This window comes from Mustela putorius, unplaced genomic scaffold (assembly GCF_011764305.1).
Source record: "Mustela putorius furo isolate JIRA1106 unplaced genomic scaffold, ASM1176430v1.1 tig00000577_pilon_pilon_pilon, whole genome shotgun sequence".
Taxonomy (NCBI): domain Eukaryota; kingdom Metazoa; phylum Chordata; class Mammalia; order Carnivora; family Mustelidae; genus Mustela; species Mustela putorius.
The window spans coordinates 484,795-499,896 of record NW_025421421.1 but is presented as its reverse complement, the minus strand read 5'-3'; the positions used below and the strand labels follow the sequence as shown (position 1 = coordinate 499,896).

The 15,102-nt window shown below is 36.3% G+C and overlaps 1 non-coding gene across 1 annotated transcript; it reads left to right on the top strand.

Annotated features, from left to right (window-relative positions):
• Positions 1-11,508: 11,508 nt before the first annotated feature.
• LOC123392451 lies at positions 11,509-11,614 on the top strand. The gene has a single exon (XR_006607168.1). It is a non-coding gene; the product is annotated as a U6 spliceosomal RNA (small nuclear RNA).
• Positions 11,615-15,102: the final 3,488 nt, after the last annotated feature.

Here is a 15,102-nt window from a genome sequence, read left to right as displayed (position 1 = left end):
CACAGATTTTGAACTGTTGTGTTTTCATTATCATTTGTTCCCATAAATTTTTTCAATTCTTCTTTAATTTTCTGGTTGACCCATTCATTCTTTAGAAGGATACTCTTTAGTCTCCATGTATTTGGGTTCTTTCCAAATTTCCCTTTGTGATTGATTTCTAGCTTCAGAGCATTGTGGTCTGAAAATATGCAGGGAATGATCCCAATCTTTTAATACCAGTTGAGACCTGATTTATGACCCAGGATGTGATCTATTCTAGAGAATGTTCCATGTGCTCTAGAAAAGAATGTGTATTCTGTTGCTTTGGGATGGAATGTTCTGAATTATCTGTGATGTCCATCTGATCCAGTGTGTCAATTAAGGCCTTTATTTCCTTGTTGATCTTTTGCTTGAATGATCTGTCCATTTCAGTGAGGGGAGTGTTAAAGTCCCCTACTGTTTTGTATTATTATATTATTGTTGACTTCTTTGATTTTGTTATTAACTGATTTATATATTTGGCTGCTCCTATGTTAGGGGCACAGATATTTAAAATTGTTATATCATCTTGTTGGACAAACCCCTTTGTGTATGATATAGTGTCCATCTTCATCTCTTATTATATTCTCTGGCTTAAAATCTAATTGATCTGATATAAGGATTGCAACCCCAGCTTTCTTTTGATGTCCATTAGCGTGGGTAATTGTTTTTCACCCCCTCGTTTTAAATCTGGAGATGTCTTTGGGTCTAAAATGAGTTTCTTGTAGACAGCATATTGATGGGCTTTGTTTTTTTATCCATTCTCATAACCTGTGTCTTTGATTTGGGTATTTAGTCCATTTACATTCAAGGTAACTATTGAGAGATATGAATTTAGTGCCATTCTATGGCCTGTAAGGTGACTGTTACTGTATATTATCTCTGTTCTGATCTACTACTTTTAGGTCTCTCTTTGCTTAAAGGACCCCTTTCAATATTTCCTGTAGAGCTGGTTTGGTGTTTGCAAATTCTTTCAGTTTTTGTCCTGGAATTTTTTTAAATCTTTCCTTCTATTTTCAGTGATAGCCTAGCTGGATATAGTGTTCTTGGCTGCATGTTTTTCTCTTTTTCTTTTTCACTGAATATATCATGCCAGTTCTTTCTGTCCTCATAGGTCTCTGTGGATAAGTCCACTGCCAATCTAATATTTTTACCATTGTATGTTACAGACTTCTTGTCCCAGGCTACTTTCAGGATTTTTTCTTTTTTGTTAAGATTTGTAGGTTTTATTATTAGATAACAGGGTGTGGACCTATTCTTACTGATTTTGATGGGGATTCTCTGCACCTCCTGGAATTTGATGTTTGTTCTCTTTGCCATATTAGGGAAATTCTCTACTATAATTCTCTCCAATATGCCTTCTGCTCCCCTCCCTCTTTCTTCTTCTTCTGGAATCCCAATTATTCTAATGTTGTTTCGTCTTATGGTATCACTTATCTCTCAAATTCTCCCCTTGTGGTCCAGTAGTTGTTTGTCTCTCTTTTGCTCAGCTTCTTTATTCTCTGTCATTTGTACTTCTATATCACTAATTCTTTCTGCTGCCTCATTTATCCTAGCAGTGAGAGCCTCCAAAATTTTTAAAGATTTTATTAATTTAGCAGACAGAGATTACAAGTAGGCAGAGAGGCAGGCAGAGAGAGAGAGGAGGAAGCAGGATCTCCACTGAGCAGAGAGACTGATGCAGGGCCCAATCCCAGGACCCTGGGATCATGACCTGAGCCGAAGGCAGAGGCTTTAACCCACTGAGCCACCCAGGTGCCCCAAGTGCCTCCATTTTTGATTGCACCTCATTAATAGCTTTTTAATTTCAACTTGGTTAGATTTTAGTTTTTTTATTTCTCCAGAAAGGGCTTTTATTTCTCCAGACAGGATTTCTCTAATATCTTCCATGCCTTTTTTGAGCCCGGCTAGAACCTTGAGAATCACCATTCTCAACTCTAGATATGACATATTACCAATGTCCATATTGATTAGGTCCCTAGCCTTCGGTACTGCCTCTTGTTTTTTTTTTTTTTTGTTTTTTTTTTGTTTGTTTGTTTTGTGGTGAGTTTTTCCAGCTTGTCATTTTGTCCAGATAAGAATATATGAAGGAGTGAATAAAATACTAAAAGGGAGGCAAAGACCCAAGGAAAATGTTCTTTAACCAAATCAGAAGAGACCCCAATTTTGTGGGGGAGAAAGAGGGTAAAGAGAAGTTTAGGAAAAAAATGAAAAAAAGAAAACAAATAAAGAATACAGAAAGAAATTAAAAAAAAAGAATAAAAATGAAAGGGTAAAAAAGGGTAAAGGGTAAAAGTTTAAAAAAGCTAGAAAAAGTTAAAAGTTAAAAAGGTTTTTAAAAATTTAGCAGAAGAAAAAAATAAAATTAAAAACTAATGAATTTTGCAGGACTAAAGAATCATTGGGAGAAAGCCATGAATTCCATGCTTAGCTTTCTCCTCCTCTGGAATGCCATTGTTTTCCTTGGTAAGTTAACTTGGTCTTTGTTGGATTTCTTGTTGATCTTCTGGGGGAGGAGCCTGTTGTAGTGATTGTCAAGTGTCTTTGTCTGAAACGGAATTGCATGGCCCTTACCAGGGGCCAGGCTAAGTAATCTGTTTGGGTTCGCTTTCAGGAGCTTTTGTTCCCTGAATTTTTTTCATAGAGTTCCAGAGGACAGGAATGAAAATGGCAGCTTCCCAATCTCCAGACAGAGAAGACAAGAGCTCGGGGCTCCACTCCTCAGTGCACCCTCAGTGAAAAGCGATCAATCACTCCTGTCTCCCTGGCCTCTGACTGCGCTCCGAGCTCACCCTGCTTGTGACCAAGCATGTCTGTTTCTGGCACACAGCTCTGCCTGGAGTCTCCGAACTCCACAAATCCTTGAGCTATTCCAGAGGGGTCTCCTCAGATCTTGTGGGATCCCCACTCACAGAGCAGTGGCCTGTGCCACAGATCAAGTTAACCCACAGTTCAAGGTAACCCCAAGTTGAGAGCTCACTCCTCAGCTCCTTCTCTGTAGCCGGTTTCCCAGCTCTAATACTTGAGAGCTCTGCGACACTCAGACACCCCCGATCCTTCTGTGACCCCTTGGGACCTGAGGCCACGCTGTCCCCGCATGTGCTTCACCCCGGTTTAGCCTCTGGAGCAGTGTCCCACAGTGGAGCAGACTTTTAAAAGTCCTGATTTTGTGCTCCGTTGCTCCACCACTTGCCGGGAGCCGGCCCTTCCCCCCGCGGTCTATCTTCCCATTGCTTTGGATTCACTTCTCCGCCGGTCCTACCTTTCAGAAAGTGATCGATTTTCTGTTTCTAGAATTGCTGCTCCTCTTCTCTTTATCTCCTGTTGGATTTGTAGGTGTTCGCAATTGTTTGATAAGCTATCTAGCTGATGTCCTGCTACCTGATTTCGTCTTAGCCTGCTACTTCTCCGCCATCTTGACTCGTCCTCTCCTCCACTCTGTTTTCTTTCAGGAAATTTATTTCCCTTCTACTCTTCATGGCCAGCCTTTTTTAAATTCAGTTTGATTCTCAATTTCTTATTCCTCATTTATTGCTCCTTTCTTAAATGCATGATGGCACTAATGTCCTTCTCCGTGCTGTTAAAATATTTGCAAATTCTGTCACTTCTTAGTCCAAATACAAATTGTCTCTATGAGGTATTTGACATTCTTCCATTTATAGTCTTTTTAAGCTATTTTTCTACAGTGGACACTTGGTGTTGATTATTGGGCTACAGCTGGTAATCAAATCGTAAATACCACAGAAATGGCCCCTGTCTTTCCTGATCTTGCACTCTAGTCCTCCCAGTCATTCCTCACTTCTTGAAACTCCTTTCCTTTTGTATCTTGTGTCTTGTAACTATGTGTTCTCTGCTCACATTCTACATTTCAGGTCCCTCCCCTCCCTTGTTTGCTTTCCATGGGCACATTTTGTTTAATTAAACTTTTTATTTCAAGGCACTTGTAGATTCACATGCCACTTTTAGAAAAAGAAAAGAAACATCTCGTGTACTCTATCCCATTTCTCCCATTGCACTAATACCTTGCAGGACAGCAGTAACTATCACCAGCAGGATACTGACATTGCCACAGTCAAGATAAAGAGTATTTTCATTGCTGTGAGGATTCCTCATGCTGTCATCTCAAAGCCACACCACCTTGTCTGCCCCCTCAGATCCTTAAGCCCTGACAAGCACTAACCTCTTCCCCACTTGCATAACTTGATTATTTTATAAAGGGAGTAATGTAACAAATGATCCTTAATGACTGGCTTTTTCAATCAGTATAATTATCAGAAAGTCCATCTAGTTTTTTGGTGTATCAGTAGTTCATTTTGTTCATGTTGAATTGCTGAGATGTTGTCCACTGCAGTTTGTTTAGTGGATAGGGCGGATTCCACATTTTGATTATTATGAATAAAACTGCTGTAAACATTCACAGACAGGCTTTTGTGTAAACATAAGTCTTTAAGTCCTGGGGACAAATGCCCAAGAGTATAATTGTTGGGTTGTATGGCAGTTGAAAAGAAGAATAAAAAGGGAAAATTAGTCTATTGAATTTCAAGACTTACTATAATGCTGTATTAATCAAGACTATGTGTTTTAACCCAGGATAAGCCCAAAGAGCAGTGAAACCCAGAAGCAGACCCATATAAATATGCCTAAATGATTTCTGACAGATGTGCAAAAGCACCTTAAGGAAGGAAAGATAGTCTTTTCAACAAACTGTACTGGAACTATTAGATGTTCACAGGCAAAAATGTCTTACAATTTCTACAAAATGGATTTCAGACTTAACTGTAAAATATAAAAACTATAAAACTTTGTGGGACACCTGGATGGCTCAATGGGTTAAGCATCTGCCTTTGGCTCAGGCCATGATCTCATGGTCCTGGGATTGTGTCCCACATTATGTTCCTTGCTCAGTAGGGAACTTGTTTCTCCTTCTGTCTACCACTCCTGCTGTTTGTGTGCTCTCTTTCTCTCTGAAAAATAAGTAAAATCTTAAAAAAAAAATTCCAACCAACCAAACAAAAAACATTTAGAAAATAAAAGCATTGCAGAAAATCTATAGACTTGACAGAAAATGCATAATTATAAAAGAAAAAAATGTTGAAAATTGGACTTTATAATATTTTTTTTTTGCTCCTGAAAGATGCCATTAAAATGAGAAAAAGATAATCTCCTGAGTATAAAATACAGTATTTTTAACCACATGTCTGGTAAAGTTACAGGATGCAGAATATATAAGCACTCTCAGAACTAAATGATCTAGATGTAAACAATCCTAATTAAACATGGAGAAAAGAGATGAAGAGCTAGTTCACTACTGAAGATACATGGTTGTCAAAGGAGCACAGAACAGAGGACTGACATCATTAGCCATTATTAGGGAAACACAAATTTAAATCACTTTAATGTTTTGGGACATAACATACATATAGGAAAGTGTATGATTCATTTTCACAAGGTGAAATATCCAGGGAACTATAACAAAAATCAAGAACTAGAACATTCATTACCAGCACCCACAGCTGTGGCCTCTGGCCCTCTTGGCACAGCCCTCATGCCGGCCTAAAGATGACCTCCATCACCAGCAGGCAGAAATCTATAGGACATTTTCTTTTTCCATTTTCATTCTTCTGTTTAATATTACATATCTAAGAGTCATCCACATTACAGTGTATCAGTAGCTCATTCTCATGGCTGTCAAGTGTAGTGTTTCCTGAACTTATCACTATTGAAAACTTTAGGTTTGTTTCCAATTACGACTATGATGAATAGTGCTGTTAGAAACATTGTTGTATGCGTCTTGTGTGTTTAGAGACTATAATACATAATGTGTATACATACATACATAACCCAACATTACTGTAAGTAATGAATAGAATATAGCAGTGAAATTGTTTTGACCTTTGTATGTCATCTGCTTTTCTCAATTACATGAAGTTATTTCTCCTGATTATATATCTGAATCAATCAGATTGTTTTACATGAAGAGATCATGAAGAGACTTACTGATTTTGTATTCAATCTTCTTTGACTTTGGCAATATATGGGTACATATCTAGAGTGATATAAAAGAATATAACCATGTTTTATTAAATCATAATTTTAATTACCTGTACTCAGGTAGTTCAGTGTATATGTTTCTGCATTCTACTAAATTTACCATGTGATTTTATAATACTGGAAGTGAAATATGGCCCAGCTGTGTTGGTCATCTGTAATGGGAAATATATGTGCCTCTCTGAGCAAATTCAGTGGTGAGAATACTGACTTTTGTATTGTTGGGTAACTAAAACTTCACTTTATAGCCCTGAATTTAAGACTCCTACTAATATATCATTTTCAAGTGTACCTTCAAGTGTATCTACTAACCGGGTTTATACATTGTATGAGATGGAATCAAGATAAGTATACAGAAACATCAAATTTTCCTTAGAGTAGTGATTTTATTTATTTATTTATTTATTTAGACTTAAAGATACTTTGTAAGGCAGGGAAATTACTCACAAATATCTTCTCTGGAGTTCACCTGTCCTATGTGACTTAACACCCTTTGGTTATAGCTGACTAGACCAACATGGATATCTGAGTGAAAAGGAGGCAGATAATAAAGCTCGATACACAGAATTATTTAGCTTTAGGGCTAGTAACATTATTACAAGAGAGACAAAAACACCATCCCTGATGTCTATGGAAAGGAGACCCTGTCTTCTATTTTCCCTGCACATTCTCAGGGCTCACTTCCAGCTGCATTTCTTGTTCAGGGATTCCTAAGTACAGGAATTTAAAATATATATGATTTAATAACACATGGTTATATTCAGCTGCTATTCTGTGAGTTGTTTATGTTCAACCCAACAGCGAAACCCAACTAGGAGGCCAGCTCCTCATCACAGCAATGCACAACCGGTTGCGCCAAGACATTTATAGTTTGTCTGACTTGCTGTTTATTATTGTTATTATTTTAAAGATTTTATTTACTTATTTGAGATGAGTAGATTTTATTTACTTATTTGGCACGAGTAGAAGGAGAGGGAGAAGGAGAAGCAGACTCCAGGCTGAGCAGGTAGCCCGACACAGGACTCAATCCTAGAACCCTGAGATTATGATCTGACCTGAAGTCAGACACTTTACTGACTGAGCCACCCAGTCATCCCTTGCTGTTATTTTTCTCAAACTAAAGCAAGATAGAGAGAGTGTGAAAGGACAGCATGGATTCTGGGGAAGCCTACTAAGGGCTGAGGTAGAGGAATGAGTGTGGTTTCTAGATGTTACTGAAATCGAAGAAGAGTTACTTTAATGGAAGAATCAGCCATTGTATTGATTTTAGAGTGAGAAAATATACTCTTCTGCCTAAATGCTGGTGTGGCAGTTGATGGAAGAAGCAGCTTGGGAAAACTTGACTTCTTAGTTTTTATATGTTGTCTGATTTCTCATAATATATGACACATAGTTGGTTTTATACCTGTGTCTGATATGCATCCCAGCACAGCAGAGACTAAAGCAAACACTGAATGCGATGGCTAAGAAATTAGTTTTAGCATCAAATTTCCTGAGCTCAAACGAGGACTCCTCAATATATTACCTATGTGGTCTATAACAAATTTAACTTTATGCCTGCATTATAGTATTTACAATATACTAATAGTCATAGTACTCATTTCATAGGGTTGATTTCATAATATATAATATAGCATTAAATTTAATATAGCATTAAAGGTGCTTATAATTAATGAATTAATGTAAGCTTATTACTTCTTTGATTATGTTAACATTTACTAATAAAACAACTCTAATACCCATTATTCTTTTTAATTTGGACTGCAAAACATAGACTCATAGATAGAAAAGACAGTATGTGAATCAAAGGACAAGAATGAAGAAAAAAATGGAAAATGAACACAAGCCTCTAACAACATCCAGTATCCTCTGGCACACAAGCTTCCCCACCACTGAGAACATGAGTGAGAACTGTGGCCCTGAAGGAAGATGGCCATATTGTGTTCTGAATTCCATCTGTGCACAGAGGCCAAGCTACAGGCAAGTGAAGGGTTGTGTTACTCTCCTTCACCACAAAGAGAATGATAAGTTCAGTGTTTAGAAACTCTGCAAACTAAATCATTCAAAATTGTCTTCAGTTATGCATAACTATAGATAATAACCTCGGACCCGTCCATTGTACTCAAATATAACAAATGAAAACAAACCTTGAGAATATCCCCAGAAGTGTCTGGGAAAATAGAAATTTATAACAGTCCAGTAAGTTGTGTGATTATGAAAGCAGCAAAAATGTCTAATGATCTGGTAGAAGAGAAGCACCAATAGAATATTGTTTTGGGATGAACAGGAACTGTCCATATTTTGCCCACTAATGCACTAAATTTTTTAAAAAATGGTCCCTAGACAAAGTTTTAAAAGAATTTCATAAATAAAATTCAGACAAATGGAATGATTAACTGATGGCACCTGGAAGAAAAAAATTTTTAAATGAGAGAAAATGTTCTTTGAGGCGAATCCGAGAAAGCATACCAGTCAGAGTCCAAACCTCAGGTGTGGATGCATTCTTTCACAAAGTGAATCATTCTGCACAGTTATTCAAGGACATATCTGAAATAGTCTGTTATCCTGATTGAATGGCCCCAGAGCCACTGAGTTTCCAAGCTTATTGGTTTCAATCTTTTCCTTTTCTGTGAAGGTCACTATAGGAAATTGTCTTAAATATACTGCATACAAATCTTGCCCCTCACACAAATGTTCAACATCTTTCTATTTTCTATTCTCATCACAGTGTATTGCTCAAACTAAAGTAGGTCAACATATATGAATAAAATATATCAACATATCTTATAGTTTCCTATTTCTGCACAACACTCAGATCCTGGTCCGACAGTTACAAAGAACTAAGCTTGTGAATTTCCTGCACTTGTGCCCTCCAAACCCTTTTCTTCCTACAGTCTTTGCTGCTCAGGAAATCATACTTACCATCCTGCCATTGCTTCATCCAGAAACAGAGATATCATTCTTTAAAAGGACAGCTATAAGTGGCGGTTAAAATCTGCAGTCACATAATGTCATTGCCCTTCTCAACACTGTTCAATGGATATTCATTTCACTTAGAATAAGGTCCAGATTTCTTACGTAGGCACACAAAACCCTACAGGAACTGACTCTTGGCTACTTCTCTGACTTCATCTCTGACCACTCTTCAAATAATTTTCCAACCATGCCACCTCCTCACTGTTTCTCAAACATACTTCAGAGTCTTTGTATTTGCTGTTTCCCCTTTGGCCGCATGGACTGCCTCTTTACTTAAATTTCATTCTTTGCAGAAAGGCCTTCCCTATTCACCCCCTAAAACAGTACCTCCATAACTTTCTCTACTTATTTTGAATCACTTATATTCTAGCTAGAAGCACTCAAAAGCCAGCTTGGGAATTTCCATGATCTTACTTTGCAAGGAAGCTCATGAAAGTGGTTATTAATGTAAAGGGTATTATAAATGTTCAGCAAGTAGCTTTCCGAAACAAGAAAACACAACTCTAGTAGCTCTTGCTGATTTCTGAGGTGTAAATGAATACGATTTTAAGCTACCAACATTAAACTACTGAACTGGATGTTGGGGAGAGATGGTAATAATTGATGGTGATACAGTGAGTTAGCGCCACTGTGAAAGAAAACAATGACATCAGTGCAGCTTGGCTGTTGACTCACAGTGGATGGCTTACAGCTTCTGTAGAGTCTTTGGTGGACTTTGTGGGAGCAAGAGCTGAACTACTGTCTTGTGAAACCCCTGAAATGTTGATGTTTTTGCTACTGCAACAGTCTAGCCTGTGTTGTCTAAATGTTTGAGGGGTGGATGTTGGGGCATCTGCCTGGCTTTAGGAGTTCTGGTTCTCATGCAAATGTCATCACTACACAGTTCACAGGCTTTATGATAAAAAGACACAGATTGCGAAGGAGAAGAATTTCTGCATATGGTGCTAAAACCAGCCGTAATTCTCCTAAAATAAGAAGATAAGAGGATAATATGTAATGTATATTCAAATAAGAGGATAATACATAATGTAACAAAAAGAATGGTTGTTATTATTTTAATAATTTAATAATTGTTACTACTCTGCTCCAGAAACTATTCTAAGCACTTTATCTTTGGGCATATTTCATTTTATTCACCAAAAAACTCTAGAGGAATATGCTGTCACCTCCAATTTATAGTTATTCAATTATATTGAGATTGAGGGTGATGAAGAATTTTCCTATGCAGCTTATAAGGGTTTATGGAATCTTTTTTAAATGTCTTTCTTTTTTCCAAAGAAAATAGGAAACAAAAGATATAAACTTCCTTCTTTGATCAAGGAAAGATAACAAAATCAGAACTATGAATATCCCTTAAGGCAAGGATTCAGTATTAATTAATGAAAATATAAAACCAGTCACTTAGACCTAAAACACATTGTTGTTCAGATTATATTTTATAAAGCATTTCTCATTGGTAATAAGAGAAGTTAATGATACTGAATATTTATGGCTCAAGTTGTTAAACAGTCAAACTACCTTTTAATCTATAGAATCACCTATATGTTGCCATTTTTCTAATACTATGCAAATATAAAAATTAGCAAAACTTTTACTTGTATATTGTTTGTCCTAAGCACCCAGTTAATCCTATGTGACCAAGAATAATGGTGTGTGTTAGCAAATGCTCACTCTCTAAACTCCCTTATGGCAAATGAGGGAAACAGCCAATGTTGGGGAACAAGTCACAAGAGCTTATTAACCTCACTTTCTCCAGGTGAAGGAAAATTGGTAAAAGTATAGGGATTTAGGAAATTCTTTGGCTTCATTAATAATATACTAAAACAAATCTGCCTTTCAAAGTGTCTTAAAATTTCCTACTTAGTGTTGACTCTTTAGTGATATTTATTTGTTTATATGATAAAATTAAGAAAATAATGAAATAAAATCTTTCTTCACTAAACTCCAATTACAAAACATATGAAATTCCTTTGGCATGTAGTATTCAGAGTTCACCCCAAAGCTTAAAGTTTTTGCTGCACAACTAATGATGTCATAACAGAATTGATTCCAGGATATAGAAAAGAAAGGCCAAGGTCAGGTGACATCTTCCTGATAGGACTTAAATTCCAACACCAACAGGAGAGTCTCCATTTCCAAATGTATCATTTGGCAGAAATTTCTTTGTAATTTGTATAAACTGTTTTTTCACATGATTTAATGTTTCAGTATCTGCTTTATAGTTACTGAAGGTCAAAAACCAGGGCAAACACTTGAAAATTCACCCCACTTTTAATTTAATTCAAGGGAAGGAAAAAACTGCAATTTACTCTTCTCTGGCTGTTTGCTTTGAATTAAACTATTATTTGACAAAACAAAGATGAACAAAAATAAAAACAGGGTTTAAAACAAAAAATAGACAAGATGGTCTCTTAATATTTTAGATACAATATTCAGAAAATTAAACAGTTAAAAAAGAATACAACAGTTCTCACTTTGGCAGCACATTTACTAAAACTGGACAATATGGAAAAGATTACCATGGCCCCTATGAAAGAATTTCACGCAAATTCGTGAGGAATTCCATATTTTTTTAATGCACATGGAACTTTCTTTAGAGCAGATCACATACCGGGTCACAAATCAGGTCTCAAGAAGTACAAAAAGACTGAGATTATACCATGCATCTTTTCAGGCACAATGCTTTAAAACTTGAAGTCAACCACAAGAAATAACTTGGAAGGACCACAAATACCTAAAGAGCATCCTACTAAAGAATGAAATGGGTCAAATAGGAAACTAAAAAAGAATTTAAAAAAATACATGGAAACAAATGAAAATGAAAACATGGCAGTTCAAAACCTTTGGGAATACAGCAAAGGTGGTCCAAAGAGGGAAGAATATAGTAATACAAGCCTTCCTGAAAAAGAAGAAAAATATCAAAAGGAGCTGGAGAAAGAATAGCAAATAAAGCCTAAATCTAGCAGGAGCAGAGAAATAACAAAGATTAGATCAGAAATCAATGATACAGAAATTTAAAAAAAAATAGTACAACAGATCAAGGAAACTAGAAGCTGGTTCTTTGAAAGAATTAATAAGATCGATAAATCCCTAAACAGATGTATCAAAAAGAAAAGAGAAAGAATACAAATAAATAAAACCATAAATGAAAGAAGAGAGATGACAACCAATGCCAAAAAAACTACAAACAATTTTAAGAGAATAATATGAGCAATTATATGCCAACAAATTAGGCAGCTGGAAGAAATGGATGCATTCCTAGAAACATATAAACTAACAAAACTGAAACAGGAAGAGATAGAAAACCTGAACAGACTCATAACTAGCCAAGAAATTGAACCAGTAATCAAAAATCTCCCAATAAAAAAGAATCCAGGGTGGGATGTCCTCCCAGCAGAATTCAACCGACATTTAAAGAAGAATTAATACCTGTTCTGCTGAAATTGTTTCAAAAAACAGAAATGGAATGAAAACTTCTAAACTCATTCTAGGAGGCAAGCATGACCTTGATCCCCAATCCAAAGACCTCACTAAAAAGGAGAATTACAGACCCTGTAATATCCCTGATGAACATAGATGCAAATATTCTCACCAAGATATTCGTAAATAGGATCCAACAGTATATTATAAGGAGTATTCACCACAATCAAGTGGGATTTATTCCTGGGCTGCAAGGGTAGTTTGACATCCACAAATCACAAATGTGATATACCACATTAATAAAAAAAAGGAAAAGAACCTTATGATTCTCTTAATAGATGCAGAAAAAGCACTGGACAAAATACAGCATTCTTTCTTGATAAAAACTCTCTGCCATGTAGGGATAGAGTGAATATACCTCAATATCATAAAGTCTTATATGAAAAATCCACTGTGAATATCATCCTCAATAGAGGAAACCTGAGACCTTTTCCCCTAAGGTGAGGAACACAATAGGGATGCACACTATCACTGCTGTTTTTCAACACAGTACCAGAAGTCTTAGCCTCAGCAATCAGACAAGAAAACTATACAAAAAACATCTAAGTAGGCAAAGAAGAAGTCAAACTCTCTCTCTTCACAGATGACATGATATTCTATGTAGAAAACCTAAAATACTCCACCCAAAAGTTGCTAGAACTCATACAGCAACTCAGCAAAGTCACAGGATATAAAATTAATGCACAGAAGTCAGCTGCAGTTCTATACACTAACAATGATGCAGTAGAAAGAAAAATCAAGGATTTGATCCATTTACAACTGCAAAAAAAAAAAAAACCATAAGATACCTAGGAATAAATCTAATCAATGAGGTAAAGGATCTATACTCTGAAAACTATGGAACACTTATGAAAGAAACTGAGGAATACACAAAGAAATGGAAAAACTTTTCATGCTCATGGATTGGAAGAACAAATATTGTTAAAATGTCTATGCTATCCAAAGCAATCTATACATTAAATGCAATCCCTATCAAAAAACCCTGAACATTTTTCATAGAGCTGGAGCAAATAATCCTAAAATTTGTATGGCACTGGAAAAGACCCCGAATAGCCAGAGGAACATTGAAAAAGGAAACCAAAGTTGGCTACATCACAATTCCAGACTTCAAGCTATATTATAAAACTGTATTCATCAAGACAGTATGGTACTGGCACAAAAACAGACACATAGATCAATGGAACAGAATAGAGATCCCAGAAACAGACCCTCAACTCTCTGTTCAACTAATCTCTGACAAAACACAAAAGAATACCCAATGGAAAAAAGACAATCTCTTCAACAACTGGCTTAGGAAAATTGGACAGCCACATGCAGAAGAATGAAACTGGGCCATTTTCTTATACCATACACAAAAATAAATTCAAAATGGATGAAAGAACTAAATGTGAGACAATAATCCATCAAAATCCTAAAGGAAGATACAGGCAACAACCGCTTTGACCTCAGCCACAGCAAATTCTTGTTAGACACATCTCCAAAGGCAAGAGAAACAAAGGCAAAAATGAACTATTGGGATTTCATCAAGATAAAAATCTTCTGCACAGCAAAGAAAATAGTCATTAAAATGAAAAGACAACCTACAGAATGGGAGAAGATATTTGCAAATGTCTTACCAGATAAAGGGCTAGTATCCAAAATCTGTAAATATCTTATCAAATTCAACACCCAAACAATAAAAATCCAGTCAAGAAATGGGCAGAAGACATCAACAGACATTTATTCAAAGAAGAAATACAAATGGCCATCAGACACATGAAAAAATCCTCCATATAATAGGGCATCAGGGAAATACAAATCAAAATCACAATGAAGTATGACCTCACACCCATCAGAATGTCTAAATTTAGGAAACAACAGAGGTTGGTGAGGATGCGGAGAAAACAGAACCCTCTTACACTGTTGTTGGGAATGCAAGCTGGTACAGTCACTCGGAAAATAGTATGGAGGTCTGCAAAAAGCTAAAAATAGAGCCATCCTATGATCCAGCAATGGCGCTACTAGGGATTTACCCCAGAGACACAAACATAGTGATTCAAAGGGGCACATGAACCTCAATGTTTATTGCAGCAGTGTCCACAATAGTCAAACTCTGGAAAGATCCCAGATGTCCATTGACAGATGAATGGATAATGAACATGTGGTATATATATACACACATATATAATGGAATATTATTCAGCCATTGAAAAGAATGTAATCTGCCATTTGCAAGGATGAAGATGGAACTATAGGTTGTTATGCTAAGCATAAAGCCGAATAGTATATGATTTCACTCATATGTAGAATTTAAGAAACAAAATAGATGAACATACAGGAAGGAATAGAAAAATAAAATAAGATGTAAAAAGAGAAGGATGCAAACTATAAGAGACACTGACCTCTAGGAAACAAACAGAGGGTTGCTGGAGGAGAGGTGCCTGGGGGGATAGGGTAATTGGGTGATGGACATTAAGGAGGGCACTTGATATAATGAACACTTGGTATTACAAAAGACTGATGAATCACTAAATTCTACCCCTGAAACTAATAATACAGTATATATAAACTACATTGACTTGAAATAAAGAATTTTTTAAA